Here is a 22,169-nt window from a genome sequence, read left to right on the forward strand (position 1 = left end):
ATATCAATTATTCAATGATATGTATTTTCAATTTTCTTAATTTTATATTTTTCAGAATCAAATGAATTTTAATTAATAAATAATGAAGAAAAACTTTTCATTTAATGTAATCATAAATTGCCCATGACCAATTATTTTATCTTTTAGATTATTTGAATTAACAAGAACAATTTTTTTACTTATAATTTTAAATATAATTAATACCACTTTAATTATAATATTTTGATTTTGTGATATTATTCGAGATAGAATATTTTATTATAAAGGATTACATACATTTTTTATTATTAATTTTTAAAAATTTAGAATAATTTTACTTATTTTAGAATTAATATATTTTTTTTTTTTTTTTTTTTTTTTTGACTTTTTTTCATACATCAATCTTCCCAAATATGAAATTGGAATTGATATATTATGACCACCAAAAATATTAAATTTTTAATTCAATAGAAATTCCATTATTAAATTCATTTACTTTAATTTCTCCAGGTAAGATTTACAGTAACATTAAGTCATTATTATTTAATTATTAATAAATTAAAATATAGAAAATTTTATTTAACACAAACAATTTTATTAGGGATTTATTTTACTATTTTATAAACAATTGAATATTTAAATTCTTTTTTTTTTTTTTTTTTGCTTTAATGATAAAATTTATGATTCTATTTCTTTTTTTTATTCAATTTTTTTTATAGCTATTAGATTTCATGGTTTACATGTACTAATTGGATCATTTTTCTTTAGTATCTCCATATCGACTGTTAAAAATTCATTTTTGAAATAAACATAATATAAATTTTGAATTAGCCATTTGATATTGACATTTTATTGATGTAATTTGATTATTTTTATTTATTTATATTTTGTTTATTTATTGATTTAAATTTAAAATTAAATTTCAATTATTTATATATATACATTATTAATATATATTAATATACATTAATATATATATATATATATATTGTATAAATAAATACGTTTAATTTTCAATTAAGAAAATTAATTAAATTTAATATAATTATATATATATATATCTTTTTGTTTTTATTAATCACTTTAATTTCATTAATCCTTTTAATAAATTTATTTCAATAAAAAAAAGATTTTGAAAAAGATCTCCTTTTGAATGTGGATTTAGCCCTATTACAAAATCTAATTTATCCTTTTCACTTCCTTTTTTTTTTTTAATAACAATAATATTCTTAATTTTTGATGTTGAAATTATTTTATTTTTACCTGTTATTTATTATTTAAAATCTTATAGAACATTAATTTCATATTTTTTAATTTTATTAATTTTATCATTTGAGGGAATAAACAATTATTTAAATTGAATATTTTAATTAGATTATAATAATTACAATAACTAAAATAATATAAGGATTTAATTAATTGAATCAATCTTTAAGTCGAAATTAAATGTAAATTATTACTTCTTATATATTGTTATAATAAATAAATTTTAATAAATTTTAAATTAATTAAAGCTAATTATTTAGCAATTTATTGTTAATAAATTATTTAGATATTATATTATTCTAACTAAATTATATATTATTATCTATTTAAAAATTTAAAAATTTTCATTAATATTTTCATTAATATTACACTCTATATATAAGCTATTTAAATAAATAATTTAATTAATTAATTAATAAAATTAATTATGTTAATTAAAAAATAAATTACATAAATTATACTAGTTAAAAATACATTAATTTTAATATAATATTAGTAATTTTAAAACTATGTAAATTTAATGTTAAAAATAAAAATTTACTTGATAATATTTTAATAATTGATTTTTCAATGAATACTTTATAATTAAATATTGATAAAATTAATTTTTTTTATAAATTCTTTTATAAATTATATTTATAAATATAAATAATATTTGCAATAAACCAATTATTACTTAATAAAACAAATTTATAAAAATTATGTCCTATAGTTATTCTTATAATTATTATTTTAAATATTATTAATTCATAAATTCATAATAAATTAATCTTAAAATTATTATTATTATAGAAATTTCCATAATTTCATCTTCTTTTTTAAATACAACATTAATTATTAAATATTTATTTGTTATTACTAAAATTATTCAAAAGAACACGAAACAGTTAAAATTGTTCCAATAATTAAATTTACTGTTGAAAAATAATATATTTTTCTAGAGAAAAACATTCAATAATTAAATCTTTAGAATAATAACCAACTAAAAATATAATCTTAAAATTGAACAAATAATAATTATCCTTTTAATGGATAAGCATAATATATTTGAAGCATAATATAATTGAATATCTTGATTTCAATTTATAAAATGTATATATCTTCCAACACATTAATAAATAAATATTAATGACTTAAATTTTGCATGAATAAATAAATAAAATAAATAAAAATACTAATTCAGTAAATCCTAGATAATATTCTTATTATAAAACCTAATTGTCTTAATGTTGAATAAGCAACAATTTTTTTTTAAATCTAATTCAAAATTTTCAAATAATATGTAATATTTTCAAATAATGAAATTCAGCAAATAATATTGTTAATTTTGAAATTAATAAAATAATATTTTTATATTTACGCTCTAATAAATCTACATAACGAATTGATAAATAAATTCCAGCTGTTATCAATATTGAAGAATGAATTAAAAATGAAACAGATGTTGGATCTTTCATTGCCATTGATAATCAAATTGAAAAAGGAATTTGAGCTTTTTTAGTGAAAGCTATTAACAATAAAAGAATCATTATAAATTTATTTATTTTATAAAGAGATAAATTTCATCTTCCGTAATAAATTATTAAATATATAATTAATAATTAATAATAATCCAATATCACGTTTTAAAATAAACTATATGTAATAGTTAAAGTTACCTGAAGTAAATGATTTTATTTTTATGTGATAAATTACTAAAAAATAAAAAATTAATTCTAACTTATCTCAACCTAAAATAATTGATAATATATTTGGTCTTGAAATTAATATATATATAGAAATTAAAAATAAAATTATTAAATATAAAAACCGATTTATTTTTAATTCTCTTAAATTTATATATCTAATTCAATAAATAATAATTATAGAAAAATCCTTACTAAAAGAATGAGTATTAATGATTTATAATCAATTATTATTAAAAAATTAAATTTTATAGAATTAAATGTATAAATATTTTATTTAAAATAACAATTTTATTTAAATATAAAAATCTTAAAAATAATATAATAAATAATCTAAATTTAAATAACAAAATTCCAATTAATTATATTTTTATAATAATTTAAAATAAATTTATATTTATATCATTTCACAAATCAATATTTTTATTAAACTACTTAAATAAATATTAAATAAAATATAATTTTAAAAACAATAAATTTAATGGAATTCAATTATTAAAATAATGTATTATTAAAATAAAATATTCAACCAATAAATAAAATTATTAATTTTAAATCTTATATAAGTCTTTCATGATTAGTTAATATAAATAAATAAATCTAAATAAACGATATATTTTTAAAATAATAATTATAAATTTTAATCATGATATTAAACCATAAGTATTAATATAATTTCACTTACCAAATTTAATAAAACAGGTGATCCTATATTATATAGATTATATAGATAAATATAGATGAACATATTACAAATCAAAATAAAAATATTGTAGATATAAAGTTAATTATATCTTTATTAACAAATATTAAACGTCTAGTAAATATAATTATAAATTATATTTACAAAAAAAAAATAATCCTGAAAATTTAAGACCACGAGAAATTATTATTAAATAACCACCATTTATTCTTATTTTAAAAAAAGTTAATATTCTTATAATTATTAATCCTATATATACAATTGATGAAATTGCAATAATAGATTTTATATCATACTGAGATAAACATATTAATCTTAAAATTAAAATTCCAAATGAATTAATTACAATTAAAATTTTTTGTATAAAAATAAATTGATTCTTAAAAATTTTTATTGATTCATAATAACCATCATGCTTCAACATGAGTCTTTAATAATCAACCATGAAGTAAATAAATTGGAATTTTAACTAAAAATGATATTAATAAATACATAAATAATATTTAAATTTAAATTTAATTTTTCAATTAATATTAAATTTAATCTACAATTAATTTAATCTACAATTCAATAAATATAATAAATAATATATAATATAATTAATGAAAAAATTATTGTATAAAATATTAATTAAATTTGATAATTAAGGATTTTCACATCTTCATTTGGGAATTAAATAAAAAATCAATAAAATAAATCTAATTCATAAAATAAATAAAATACCAATAAGTTTATTGATATAAAAGCTAATAATAATGAAATTATTAATAATAAATTTATAAACAAACAATTTATTCTATTATTATTTAATTATAAAAAAATTAATCAAAAACTCATAAAGTTAATATTATTAAAAAGTAAGAAATATTATTGAAACTAAAATTACAAAAAATAAAAATTCATTCAATTCAATTAAAATTAAGTAAATTTATTAATAATATTATAATTAAATTTAAATTATTTTTTTAATAAATAATATAAATAAATATACAAATATTAATAAAATTATAATAATTCCAAGTTAATAAATTAAATCTAATATTCTTAATTTTCGATGACATAATTCATAATTTATTTTTGCTAATAATGATATACCCAAAACTAATTCACAAACAGAAAATATTAAAAAAATTAAAAATAATCATGTATTAATTTCATTATCAATAAAACATAAAATAAAACTATAATAACCAAAAATTCTGTAAAAATTAAAAATCTTAGAAAATTTAGATTATAGTATAATGTAAATATAAAAATAATAAAATTATTAAAAATATTAATTTAATAAATTTTAATTATTATTTAGCTAAATAATTTAATTTAAAATATTAATTTTATAAATTAGAAATATATAAAATAATATTTTAGCTAAATTTATTTAAAATTTCAAAAAATTTAAATTATTAAAAATCGATAATTACCAAAAATTACCATTTTTAATTAAACTATTTTTTGAGGAATAAATATTTATTATATATATATGTAATTAAAATTATAATTTATAAAAAAAGTATTATAACAACAATTTTAATTTTATCTAAAATTTTATCATCAACTATAATTTTAACAATCTCGATAAATATATTATATTTATAATAATCCATCAATTTTATTAATTTATTTAATTGTATATTCAATTTATATTTCTATTATATTATTTTTAACTTGGCTAATAAGTTCATTATTAATTATAATAACATTAATTGTTTTTTTAAGAGGAATATTAGTAATATTTTCATATTTTATTTCTTTAATAAATGAACTTTTAAAATTTAAAATTAAATTAATTTTACAAATTTTATTTTTAATAATATTATCGTTTAAATTATATAAAAAAAGTAATAATAAATAATGAAATATATTTTAATCTAATTAAAAATATTGATTTAACTTATTTATATACAGAAATAAATATTACATTATTTATTATTATAATTTTTATATTAATTTTCGCCTTATTATTAATAACAAAAATTACATATATTGGAAAAAACTCTTCGAAAGAAAAATAATTCAATATTTAAATTAAATCCAAAATAAAAATTTTTTTAAATTTATTTAATTCTAATAAATTTTTAAAAATAATTATATCAACAATCTATTTACCAACACTAATAAATATTAATTATATATGTAATTTTGAATCAATTTTAGAAATTTTTTTAATAATTAAAATTATTTCTAGATTTATATTATCAATATATTATTGTCTTAATACTGATATTGCATTTTGATCAATTACAAATATTATAAAAAATATAAATTCAGGTTAATTATTTTGATTATTTCATATAAATAGTTCTTCATTTTATTCTATAGTTATATTTTTATTTTTTTATTTTATAGTTTTATTTTATAGTTATATACATTCATATTAATCATAATATAATTTATTATTCATATAAATTACCTAAAATATGAGGAATTGAAATTTTAATTCTTTTAATATCAATAGCATTTATTGGTTATGTTTTACTTTGTGGACAAATATCATATTGAGGAACTACTATTTATTACAAATTACTAGTTATTACAAGTTTACTTATCTAGCAATTCCATATATTAGCGATAAATTATTATGAATTTGAGGTGGATTTTCAATTATTAATACCACTTTAAATCGATTTTTTCATTTTATTTTATTTATTTTATTATATTTTACATTTTGTTTTACCATTAGTAATTTTATTTATATTTATTTTATATTTATTTGCACTTCATTTAACTGATTCATCAAATCCATTAGATTTAAATTACAACAATTATAAAATTTCATTTCATCCATATTTTTCAATTAAAGATCTATTAAGATTCTATATTATTTTATTTATCTTTATATTTATTAATCTTTAATTTTCATACCATTTAGGAGATAATTTTAAAATTGCAAATCCAATAAATATTCCAACACATATTAAACCTGAATAATACTTTTTATTTGCACATTCAATTTTACATGCAATTCCTAATAAACTTGATAGAGTAATTGGATTAGTAATATCAATTTAAATTTTATATATCACTATTTTATATAATAACAATTTAATAAATAATAAATTAAATCTATTTAATAAAATTTATTATTAAATATTTATTAATAATTTTATTTTTCATGATTAAATAAACAATTAATTGAATATCCTTTTACAAATATTAATATATTATTTACTATCACATACTTTTTATATTTTTTTATATCATTTTATTTAAGAAAATTATGAGAAAATTTAATTTGAAAATCTTCAAATAAAATTATCTAAATTTAATTAATTTATAAAAATAAGTTAATGAACTTGAATAAGTATATATTTTGAAAATATAATATAGAAATAAAATTTTCTATTAACTTTTAATACTTATTTTATTTTCTAAAATTATATATTTATATTTATTATTGAATAATTTCTTTTATATAATATAAATATAATAAATAAATTATTACTAATATTAATATATCAGTCCAACACATATATATTAACTTATCATAACGAATTCGACGAACTTATATAATTAAACAAATATGAAATAAATAAATAATAATAAATTTAGTAAAATTCCACGAATTCAAATAATTAAACAAATATGAAATAAATAAATAATAACAAATTTAATTGATCAATAATTGAATCCATAAAATGTTAATCTTAAAATTACTCTTATAATATAAAAATATAATATAAAATATAATATTTATATATTCAGATAAAAAAAATTAATAAAAATATTCTTCTATGATATTCAATATTAAAACTAGAAACTAATTCAGACTCACTTTTAATCAAATCAAAAGATTTAATTCAATTAATATTCTAGTAAATATTATTAAATGTAATGGATATAATAAAATTGCAAATTTAATTTTATTTTGATAATTAATAAATTCACTAAAAGAAAATCGTTCAATTAATATTATTAATCTAAAAACTAATCTAAAAAAATAAATTAATTTCAAAAGAAATTATTGTTGAAACTAAACGTATTAAATCTAAAATTAACACAATTACAATTTGAAATTTATCCAACAAATAATACTGGATATACATTTAATCCTAAAATTAATAATATAAATGAAATACTAAATTCCATTATATAAATAATATTAACTCAAGAATATAAAACTCATATAACTAATGATAAAAAAAAATATTATTATTGGCCTATAAATATATAAATTAGAATAATTAAAAAAAATCATTCTTTTGATAGAAATTTTAATGCAATCTCTAAAAGGCTGAAATAAACCAAATAAAAACTTTATTAGGTCCTTTTAGATCTTGAATATATTCTAAAATTTTTCGTTCTAACAGAGTTAAAAATGTTACACTAATTAAAATATTATTATAACTATTAAAATTAATAAATTAATTAAAATTCAAAATTCAAATTATTATTTATTAATTTAAATAAATTAATATAATTAAATTTTAAATTTAATGCACTTTATATGCTAAAATAATAAATTTATTAATTATTTATTTATAAATAATTTACAAATTAAAGTTCTTTTGTACAATTAATTTATTTTTTATTGTAGATAGAATATATAGAGGGATAGAATATAATATAGATAGAAATCAATTTGATTTATATCGATTTGAACTCAAATCATGTAAAGTTTTAAAAATCGAACAGACTTAAAAACTTAAATTCTTACGTTTAATTTTTATCTTAATTCAAAATCATCTTTATCAATATGATCTATCAAAAGATATTACGTTGATATACCTAAAGTAATTTATTTTTTTAATTATAAAATATAAATCAAAGATATTTTTTAATCAAATTTAATTTTTAAATAATGTTTATTAAATTTATCAATCCTCCCAATCAAATTATTATTAATTATTTATTTAAAAATAATTTAAATAAATAACTAAATTAAATAAAATTCTATAGGATTTTATCATCCTATAATTAAATTTTGAAATTTTTACTAAAAATTTAAATTCATTTTATAATTTAGAGACAGTTATTATTTCATTAATTCGTTCATTCGTTCTTCATTAATTCTTCAATTAAAAGACAATTTATTATGCTATCTTTGTATATACCAGTCAATATACTGCAGCTATTTAAATTTTACTTCATGAAACAGATCGACCTAAAATTAAATTCATCAGGACATGTTTTTTTTTGATAAACAGGTGAATAATATATTTACCGAATTCCTTTAAATTGTATAATTTAAATAATTTCAATTTAAAATTTACTTCTATTATTAATCATTATTTCTATATTTTTATAATTTTAATATATATTTTCATATAATAAATAAAATTTTTAACTTAAATCTTTATTAAAACAAATTAAATTATTAAATTTTTTAAATTAAAAAAAAATATATTATTTCCATAATATTAAAATTAAATAAATTAAATTTTTATTTAAAATTTATGGTTTATCTTATAAATATTTAATAAAAAATTAATAAAATAAATTAATATTTAATTTTAAAATTAAAACTTTTATATCTAAATTAAATTTATTTCTAAAAAACTAGATATTAATAAGTTTGAATGACATTTAATTTCTAAATTTATATTTATAATTTTAATATTACAAAAAAAATTTTATAAATTTTAGCTCTCTTATTTTCGAAATATTTCAAATTCTTAAATAAATTTTAATCAATTCTGATACTCAAAGTACAAAATAAAATTTTATTCTTTATATTTAATATTTTCTTAATATTTAATAATTTTCATTTACATTATTTAATTATAAAAATAAAAATGAATTCAAAATAATTAATTTAATTTTAATTTAATTTTTTTTAACTTTAATTTTTAAACTTTTAAAAATTATAATTTTAAACTTCAAAAGAAAATTTAATAAATTAATTTATAAAATTTAAAAATTTTTTTAATTTTTTCAATGCAAAAGAAATATTTTTTTTAAACTAAAATTTTAAATCTAAAAACACTTTCTAGTATTTTTACTACGTTACGATTTATTTTTACTTTAATGAAATAAACAGGCGATTTGTACACTTTTTAAAATTATCTTTAATTAAAGTAATTACTTTAATTTACTTTTAAATCCTCTTTTATATTTATATCTATATTAATATTAATATTTTATATTTATATTAAAATGAATAATCCAAAAATTAAATTTATTGAAACTCATTTATTATCTTGAATATACTACATTTTGATTTGAATTGTTATTATCTTAAAATATTTCTAACTCAAATTTATTCAAATTAATTAAAACAACAATATATAAATTTAATATTTAATAAATATTAGTTTCAAGTATTTCTTATTGTGGATTATCGAATTAATAAACACGTATTTCTAATCTAGATATAAAAGCCGTCATATTATTTAATTTTAATGATTCATAATGATAATATATGATAATAATTTAACATATAATAACACGATAACATTTAATTATATAATATTTAATTTATCTTTCTATAATAGAGTATCTAGTTTTTTATTTAACTTTAAAATTTTAATTAATCTTAATTATAATTTAAATTTTTACATATAAATTTTACTAGAATAAATTAAATTATAAATCAAGTTTAACCGCTATTTAGCTATTGCTGGCACTAATATTTATCTTTATTAAAATTAATTTCCGAATTGAACTTTCATTTATTATTTCAGAATTATCTATTAATATTAATTTATACTTTTAATAATAATTTAAATTTTATAATTTATTAATATAATTAATAAATTTAAGAATTATAATATTTATTTTTATATTTATTATAATATATATTCGTATAAATTCTTAATTCTCTTTTTTTTTATATATGTGTATGTGTGTGTGTTAATAAATATATTTATTTAAATATAATTATATAATCTTATATATATATTTTATTTATATTAATATTTCATTATACTTGAAACATTGCAATATTATACTTGCAATATTTCAAAACGAAATTATTGTTGATTTCGATAACACAAATTCAAATCAATGTGTGTAAAGTGAATGAAAACTTCTGCGATTAACTGTACATATAAAGTTCTTATTAACAAATTCATAATGAAAAAATAAACAGATTTTACAATGTGGATTATATTTACATTAAAAGAAGTACTTCGTTTGGATATATTAACTAAATTAATTTCAAAAAAATTAAAGATTGATCTTATTATAGTTTTATGTGTTTATATATATATATATATATATATATATAGATGTGTATGTATGTATATATGAAAGAATACAATATTAATGTGTGCATATATTGTATCCTTTTAGAAAAATGAAAATTAAAGAGTGATAAAGATTTTTTAACAATATAAATAGTTCATGAAAAACTGATCTGATAATATTAGTGTTATTTTTTCGATAAATAAATTCGATGATGATACCATATATTTGTTAATTAATTTTTTAGAACTAAATATATATCAAAATTATGATAATTAAAATAATTAAAATAATATTGTGAACAGATGTGATACATTATTAATTTATAACAATGTGATTCATATATTGTAAATGTATATATATATACATATATATAATACTTATATAATAGAATTTTAGAAGATACGTAAATATAAATCTCACATATAATTTCTCTCTATATTAATTTTCATAGTTTCGTTATTTTGAAGATTATACTTTTTAAAATTATACGATATAATTAGAAGAATTATAATAATGCAGAAATATTTAAATTCATAATAATTTTGATGTTTAAATATATTGATAAACATTCGTAATAATAATAATATAATTTTTTAAATATATTTTGTTCCATAGCAAGATTTAATTGTGTATATTAGTAATTAAGAATAATATTATTTAACTATATTACGTGGAAATCGAAAGTGTGTAAATGTTCGACAATGTGGAATTTATAATCTCGGGATTTGTGTCACAAAAACAAATACAGTGAAGTATTTAAAGAATCTGGTGAAAAAAAAAATTCATTAACCGAAGTACATGTAAACTTATTACGGATACAACTGCTCAATTCTTTCCTGTAGAAGATAAAGTCGAGATAAAGGTCCAAGATAATATCGCATGGATTTGTTGCATTGTTAATAAATGCAACAATTTGCCAGCAACACTATTATTTCATAATTGGTACTTATTTATTTTTCTTCAATATACTTACTTCAAATGTTTTGTAAACAGATATTATGCAATTATTATAATTAAATATATTCATTTGGCTCATACTAAAGATTTTTATTTATTTGTTTCACCACTCAACAAAGGAAGTAATTGTAAAAAAAATATATTCAACTTTTTAATTTGAAATATAGAATTTTATAAATTTCATATAGTCAGATTGAATATCATTCAATGATTTATTTGTGGATTTGAATAAAATGATATAAAAGATTTATTTATTAATTTAATTTTTTTTTAATTTGTCTATTAAAGAAAAAAATGTATTATATAATAAAATTTCTTATAATTTTTTCGCAATAAATTGATAAATAATAAATTTTTTATAATAGCTTACAAAAATTATATATAAATAATGTATAAAAAATACAAGATTATTATTTCATTGATACATTGCAATATTATAATGTAGCACACTAGAATGTTTTACTGTCATTTTGTTCTACCTGAAATAGTTATAACTCAGTCATTATGATAAATATAGTCATTATGGAACATATAAGAATTTTTTCATTATTTTGATATTTGGAATTTATCGTCCAAGAATATTTTTTATAAACATTGTATATATGTATATGTATATATTTAAATTTTCTTCATTTAACTCAGATATTTTGTACACTATAATAATTATATATTAAAATAAATTATTTTTTCTATTTTGATCTTATTTAGATTGTTCGTTTTATATTTTGATTTTATTCAATTTTTTTTTCATTTTTATAAAATATTGAAGAAAATGCTATAAATAAGTATATACATATACAAAAGAAATTGGTAAGAATTAATATTTCTGAAAAAAATTGCATAAAAGAAATTAAATAAAATTTTTTTGATCTTTTTACACATTTACATTTAATATTCTATTTTTTAATAAAAACAAATATAAATTTTTTAAATTTAACCAAAAAATGTGTTTAAGAAAGATTTTCTCATAAATAGTGTAAAATGTCTCAAGCGTTTTCACTTATAAGAAGATCCATAAATTTGTGGAAAGCATGAAAAACAAAATAGTTTATTTTCTAAAAATTTCATAATAAAACATGTTTATTCGAATGTTTATACTAGCACATTGTATGAGCCACTATTTGAAATATATTTGATATTAAATCCAATGCTCATTTAGTTTCGAATATAAAATTTTAAAGCAAGATTTTTATTTTCTATATTTTCTACTCTCAATACTTATATTATTTTCATTTATATTAACAGAAACATACAATATAACAAATATAATTAGGATTTGTTGAAGTTAATTCAACAATATTTCATTAATAATTTTTCTTCTTCAATTTGTAGATGTTATAAAATTTGAATAAAAATCTGTTATTTTCATATTTAATTATATTAGCTGTTTGTTCTTATTAATTTATTTTCATTAATAATTTTCGATATAGCATTTTTAATATATGATTAAGTGAATTTATTCGACAACTTTTAAATTTCTATTTAAACAACATTTATTAAAATATACAAATTTCTATCATAATTCCTTTATATAAGAATATTTATTATAGATTATGTAAAATTAAATTATTTTAGAAAGGTTTAATATATATATCAAATTTTTCTTGACTGTATATCTCTTACCTCTCTAAATATAGAACTTTAAAACAATAGTTATAACAATATTTAATTTTATTGAAACTAATAAACTGATAAAGTTGGCATATAATATTGTATTTTCATATAAAATTAATAATATTTCATAAAAATCACTATATACGTTACTATTTTATGTAAAAAAAAATGAGAAACAAAAATATCAAGGGACGAGAAACAAAAGAGACTATTTTTTAACATGTCCTTCATTATTGAAAATATATCTTTGTAATTTTCTTTTCACTTTTTTTAACATTTTAAATATTATTTCTTCATATGTATTAATTATTCTTTAATTTTTCTAATCTCATTGTATTTCTAAAGTATTTATATTGAAAGCTATTTATATAGCATGTAATCTTATCTTAAAAAAATTGTATGATCAAAAATCTGGAGAAATCACTGGCCATACTAGATTATTTTCAATTCAACAGAATTTATAACTAAAATATAAATATAAATATAGTAAAATATAAATATAACATACATATAAATTTTGAAATTTAATAAATTTAAAAATAACACACAAAAAAAATATGAGTAACATTTTGAACATGTAACATGTTTCAATATAATAAATCAATATCAAGATATATAATAAAAAATATAAAATTTCATTTAAAAATTTAAAAATTTAAAAAAAATGTGAAAAAAAATTTCCGTTTTATAGAATAATTCAAAGTTATTATAATTAATACTTAACTTAATACCATTACAATATATTCCTATTAATATCATACAACTTATATTTGAAATTTTTATTATTTCTGATACTTTTTTATAGAAATATAATATATTTTATTATTTTTTATAGAAATATAATATAACATAAATTAAATATACTTTTCATAAATATTTATAATTTTTTATAAAGTTTTTTTCATATCTTTCATGCATTGTTTTCTATAGTGTAATAAATCTATTGTGTAAATAATGTTTTTTGTCAAATATATTAATGGAGAATATAATAATTAGGAATATAATAAGCGTAAATATATATAAATATAGTGCTGATATACAATATAATAACAATAATATAATAATAATATATAATACAATCGTTAAGTAGAAATGCATTTAAATGTTTCTGATGTATCTATGTGTATCTAAATATTTTTCAGTTTTACAATTTATTGATTACAATATTCATTTATTTAAAATATTACGTAATTTAAATCTTCAATTATATTATTAAATAATATTTTCAATTATAAATTTATATAATACTTTTGAATATTTATTTTGAATATTTCGTTTATTATTTGCTTTATCAATACGTTACGAAATAATATAAATCGATAATCTGGATTTATATCTGTTCGTATATCTTTTCACTTGATTTTTAATCCTTAATTCATTTCTGAAAAAACTCGGGATTTTCATGTTTTGTGTAATTTTGAATTATTTCTTAAATACATGTATTTAATATTTTAATCTTATTCGAATGTTTAAAGATAATACATGATTTTTATTTACTGAAGAATATGTCATATAAAATAATATAAAAATAATATATAAAAAATGTTCATTTGCAATTTGAATTTATCATAAAAATTTGAATTTATCGAAAAATGTATGAGATAATGTGATTTACGAAGTAAGTTACGATTATATTATAAGAAAAATTTCAGGTGTAACAATTTTTATTATAACTTCTTCTTTATTCATTCTAATTTATTATTAGTTATATAACAGATTATAAATATTAATAAATTAAATGAGTATAACATTCATTAATTTAAAAATTTAATCTTTATTTCATAATACTATATAATCTTTATTTTTTAATATTATAATAATTTATTATTAGACTATATTATTTTTAGATTATATTAAAATTAATTAAATTCAATACTTAATACGATAGTTTCGGATCTATACTTTAAACAATTAATATATAATTTATTTAAGAATCATAGTTTTACAATTATTCATATATTTTATAGTGCGTTATTGCATTTTTGATGAGATCTTATAAATAAAAAATTACGTCTAATTCTTTTTTGTCATTAAATTAAATACATATAATATAATCTGGCATTTTCATCATAACATTCATTCAAATTAAATTTTGAATCTTTTTATCGTTAAGGACGAAAACCAAGATTAATTATGAAGCAGTCAATATAGTTTGAATTTCGTTTTCAATAGCTTCAGTATTTTTAATAGTTTAATAATTTACGAACGAATACAATTCCTTCATATTTTCCAAACTCTTAATAACACTCGAAACTAAGATATAACAATTGCTAGTTCACAAGTCACACTTGCATGCCAAATATTTTGCAATAAAAGCAGTCGCAAGAATTCTGATACTTATGCGTTATAATGAAACCTCGCAAGTGTCCATTTTTGGAAACCGATACTGTCATTAGTTTTAATTTGCATTTTTGCCGAAGATATCTATTGGAGGAAGAATCAAAACTTCTGACAGTTTTCCAAAATCTTAAAATAAATTTCAGATGAGATTGTTAGGTAGAACTGAAATAAAACTCAGATTGAAATTAAAATTGAGATAGAGTTTAGATCAGATCGCAGTTAAATGTTACAAAAATCGCATTTAATCAAAAATCAATCAGAAAATATTAGAATGTGAGAAATCATAGAATTTATTCAGTTACTAACCGCAAAATAGAATAAATTTTAAGATCATATATAAATATATAATCTTATATAAATTTTATATAAGATTTAAATAAATTTTATAACAATAAATGATTAAAAAATATTCTCAATATTATAAAAATTTAAAATATCATCGATCTTCTTGATACGTAAATTCGTTAAGACCGCTCTATCGCATCGCATCGCATGTATAGAAGATCGCTGCCACTATTACGAAGTTCGGCGAAAACGTACGTTTTCTACCGGTTGCATCAAATCTGATTTTTCGAGTAAAATATCGACGAATAATCCAGCTATTTTTTAACTTTTATTATTAATTATATAAATTATTGATCAATATTAAATTCATAATAATTTATTACGATAGAAAATTGACATATTTTTATTATTTTTATTGTTTTATCGTATCTTTAACATTTCTTAAGATAGTAAACGTAATAATCGATATATTTTTATAAAATAAAACTAAATTTACTAATTAATTTCTATGATATTAGTTTTCGATTTATTCAACTATAATTGTATTAAGATATTTTAAATATCATTTTACGTGGAAAACAATTATAGATTATTCATATGCAATAGATTGTTTTATAACTGTTATATAAATTAAAATTATATTAAAAAATAAATATTATATTAAAATAAATTAATATTATATTAAATAAATTATATTAAAATAAAGAATAAAAATAAAAATATTGATTGAAATCTTAACTGTAGAACTAATATGTGCAATACGAATAATACCAATAACCTCAAACGATAAAACTATCGATCGAAGGAAAAACATAAAAAAAATCGAAATATTAATTAATTTTGTTGTTACAATATTTAATAGGTTCTACTAATAAATTCCACGATAATGTAAGAATAAATAGAATGAAGTATTTACCGCGTAATTGAGACATCATTTGCACCGGTAATATATTTTGTCAAGATGATTTTCTAAAAAAGAATCATATCATGCGCTATAGGCTTCATTACTTAGGACTTTCTGATTGGCTGAAACGATGCAAATTTAATTTTCTTAACTGCGCGAAACTTGAAACATTATATAAGTTAATATTAATTTTAGTTTTCTGTACATTTAAATCCTATGAATGTCCGTTAATGGAAAAATATAATACGAATTAAAAATAAAAATTAACTACCAATAAAAATTAATCAAATTAGACAGAATTAAAAAGCAATGAAATAATAATATTTAAGAAACTAAATAAATATGTAAAAAGTGTAATATAAAAAGAAAAGAAATACAAAAGCTCATTAAATTAGGAAAAACTAGAACTTAGAAAATTTAAAGCATAGTAGCTTAGCTTCATTCATAGTTCTTATCTTTTCCAAGGAACAAAAAAATTAATGAATGAATGAAATGAAAATTATCGAATCTCTTTTTAATAAAATATTTTTCACATATTCTTTTTAAGAGAATTCTGAAAAGAAAAATTTTGGAAAATGATGCCAATTATCAGATCTCATCACGAGAAGGTGACTACGCGCTACTATCGAGACTCATCTATAGCTAAAAAATTAAGAAAATAAATTAACAAACTAAGAACATATAAATGAAGTACGAAACATTAAAATTAACGCTTAATATAGATGAATTAGAAAAATATGAAATATAAATAATTGATTATTGAGATAAATTATAATTAATGTTAAATAAATTATGAAAAACAAAAAAGAAATAGAAATTAAATAAATAAAATGAAATAATTATTTAAATTAGTGTATAATTGTTTTTACAATGATCTTTTACAATAATTAATCGTTCGCAATTAATCCCATGTTATCCAAATCCAACAATGAAACTTAAGTCTAGTTTAATTCATATTTTAATATTATTTAATACATATCTTGATATATAGTTGATATATATACTTGATATACACTTATAGTAAATTTTAAATCTATAACGCATAACAAAAATATTTTCGTTTAATTTAAAGCGAGGAAATAATAATAATAATTAATTTATATGAAGAATTGCAATGTTTAGTAAAAAAGAGCTCAACACATGATCAATAAAAATGAAGAAGAAATTAAAAAATCCAACTTTCTATGAATCATTGCCATTCTCATATCACGAATTATATCGTTGGACTTATAAGAATTAGTAGACAAATAATTATTACCAGTCGTGATTAATCGAGAGTTACGACAACAGCTTAATAGAAGAACTATTTATTCCAACGACACAGGAAAAAGTACAGAATTGTAGATTCTAGTCCACTAGAGCCGGATTATAAAGATAAGTTCGACCTTAAGCAAGACCTTTGATTGAGTATTCGAAAATACTAATCACGGATCTAAACACGGACTCTTGACTGCCCACCAGAAATAGAGCATCCATCCAACGATTGTTGTCATCGTTGCGTGACAACATATGATTGACAGTGAATTAAGAAAAGCTAGAAAAAACTTAGTAATCATTATAAGAATAATTATAGAAATAAATACAAGAAAAAATAAGAAATAAACGTTTCGAATAAGAATGAACGGAAATGGAAATTAGAGATGAAAGTGGAAAACGAAAACTATAATAAAACTCTAGATACTCGAGATCTATTTTAAAGTAAAAAAAATGTGATTTTTATTTTACGTTAAGTAATAAAGTTAAATAAGTTAAATAATATATTTTTGTTCGCATTAATCTATATATTTATCTTATAGTTTAATTTATTTTTTATTTGAATTATTATAACATGAAATGATTATTTAAATTAAAAGTAACACAATTATTTTTATAATAGCTATTATTATTTTTTTTATAATGTAACAATTATTATTATAATGATCCTTACAAAAATCTTTTATATTTATCGTTTGAAATTTAAATGTAGTTTAATCCAGATCTCAAAAATTTTACGAATCTTAAATCTACGATTCAAATATTCGCGTTAAAATTCGCATTACACTAACATTTTATTTCGCACGAAAGAAGTTAAATAAAATTAAAATTATACTTAAATATTAAGGAATAATATGAGGAGAGAAAGAATAAAAAATTCGAATAATCTCCATCACTATTACATCGACTTATTTAACTCATCAAACAGATGATATTCTCATTGACAAGAAAAGGATTATGATATGGTCTTATGCACGAATACACAATGTCGACAATTATAGGAAGGAGTTAGAAGTTGTTCCAGGGTCATCGAAGCCAGATTATTAAGATCTCATCCTAACGACACGCAGAAAGGAACTGGAAATCATCTTAGAACCACCGAGATCGATTTACAAAAGACCGCATTCGATGTAAAAGTTCATAATAATTTTATTAAACTATAATATTAAATTTATATAATTATTTTTATAAAATTGTAATTTATATAATATAATTATATAATTTTATAAAAATCTGTGGCAATTCATATTTATGATAGATTTGTTTATCAGAATTTTAATATGCACTTCTAGAAATAATTGATACATTTAAAACAAAAATCTTAGAATGGACCAGAAACTTAATATGCTTCACTAATACGTATTATTATTATTAATGAAATATTTGGTTTACGTGTATTTGAATCTAAAGGACAATTACGATATGACTGATGTATAATATACTATAGCATATGTATCATTTTATATGCTACATATATGAATGAAATAATAAACATAAGTTATAAAAATTGATTTAAATCAAGAGATTAGTTATAAACTGACAATTAATATTAATATTAATATTATAGGCAATAAAAACTCATAATTTTTATAATTCTTGGAATGCTGAATATAGAAATAAGTATTTCAAAAATAACAATAATATATAACAATATATATAAATAATTAAATAAACTAAACTAAAAAGCTTGTTTAATTGGTATATATAGTAATGTTCGTTTTAACATTCCGTTTTTATCAATTTTAATGTTCATTGTTATTTCCGTTAATTCTAGAAATAAAATTTCAGGGGAAATGCATATACTTATTTCCAAGTAAGTATATCGAAAGTATTGAACTAAATTTAATTCTTTAATTGATTCTTTATTTCATTCGTATACATTTCCTCTTTTCGATTATATGTTAAAATTATATTTGTCAGATATTCGATTTGAACTTCAAATGTTAAAGTTAGTACTATTTTAATTAATCGTATATAAAACATATTAATACAATATAGATTAATTTTATTGATATAATACATAATATTATGAACAAGAAATTTTTAAAATATATTATATTTGATAATTAGTATTTACCATTATTAAAATATAATATTATCGAATATGCTATACTATAAAAATAAATAAATAAAATTATAAATAACGTGCCGTCTTTTGTTAATATAAAATACTTTTACTATTATATTACTATTTTTAATAGTATATAAAATACTTATATTACTATTTTTTTTATACTGAAATTAAAAGAATACTTATAAATATTATAAATTTTTATCAAAAGCTATGATATTTAAATTATTATAATTTAAAAAAAATTGTATTACAATTTTTTATCTTAGTTCATTTTAAATATTTTTATTTTCTCATTATTAGATTTAATCCAATGATTTATTTTAAATCATTAAAAAGATCTTTTTTTTCCTTTGAAAAATTTACAAAATTTTTCCGGCATTTTATTATTAAAGAAAATCTGTTTTTATAACTGTAAAAATTAATATACTATTTTCTGATAAAATCTTTATTTTATCTAACTTAAAAAATTAAAGAAAAATTAAAGAAAATCTGTTTTTTATAACTGTAAAAAATTAATATACTATTTTCTGATAAAATCTTTATTTTATCTAACTTAAAAAAAGTTTTCTTATCGATTTTGTTGATTTTTGGATATTTCGAAATCATTTAAAAGTCAACATTTTAAATAACTTTTTTTTTCTCTGTCATTTAGTCTTATTTTTCGAAATATTTCCAAAACAAAAATTATTATTATTATGCATAAAATTTTTTTATATATTATTTTTTATACATTAACATTCACGTTACTTGTACAGTATACGGCCCATATTTATCTTCTTGTTAATATGAATATATATAGCAATATGGATTAACAAGATATAATAATGACTAAAAATTTACTTTCTGATTTATAATAGGCTTTAAATATCTTAAATCCAAAAATTATAAAATATAAAACAATCCTTAGATGTTCGAAATTACAATGATCAAATTACAATAATATCTTAATTTTCAAAAGCAAAAGATCACTAAAAATATTAAAAATCAATTTTATTATTCTTTCCTCACTTTTACGATATGTTATAAAAATCAATATTGTAAGCAAATCTTTACTATGCATATAACTGCTGCTTAGTCATAATTTTTTAATCTTATTCTCTTCTTTTCATATTACCTCTAAAACAAATAAAACAATTGATACATACACGAAAATATTAGAAATTTTTTTTTTAAATTTTGACAATTTAAATTAGTAATAAATAAAGCAAGTGAAATAAAACCAATTTTCTCTGCCATAATGCAACTTACTCCGTTTCATTTCATTTAATGTAACTAAATTGCTTAAACTAAATTGCTTAAACTAAAAATTGTACATGACTTATTAAAGAATAAGATTCAATCAATTTTTCAATATCAATTTCCATGTTTGTTTTGATCTTTCAGAATCGAAAAGTGACATACAAATACATTAACATCTAATATTATATATTTTTTGATTTTCTAAACTTTTCTTAAATTTTTATATTTCTTTATCCTTTTCTCTTTTTTTCATTGTAGCGTTCAAGGAAAATTATTACAAAATGTGAACAAATATACAATATTTTAAAATCATTCATAATTGAAAATTACAAAAATTTCTTCCAAATAATACAAATATTAATTATATCTAACACATTAATGATAAATATGATTTTACTAAATTTGTTTTATTATTTCCAAAGAAGAAAGAGAAAAATTGATTTAAGTATTCTCATATATATATATATATATATATATATATATATATATATATATATATATATAATAAAAGCAACTATATATTTTTACTTTCATAATATTTATAAGGTAAATTATATATAAGAGAAAAGTGCTAATAAAAATAATTGAATAAAAAATATATATTTCTGAATTTAAGATTATGTTTTTTTTTTCAAATGTATGTAACGATATGTTTTAAATTTCTCATAACTTATGGTAATGTAATTATTAATTGTCATATTATATATCTGATAAATTTAAGAAATATTTATTTTTCATGAACAA

Source organism: Apis cerana, unplaced genomic scaffold (assembly GCF_029169275.1).
Source record: "Apis cerana isolate GH-2021 unplaced genomic scaffold, AcerK_1.0 Chr0_AcerK, whole genome shotgun sequence".
Taxonomy (NCBI): domain Eukaryota; kingdom Metazoa; phylum Arthropoda; class Insecta; order Hymenoptera; family Apidae; genus Apis; species Apis cerana.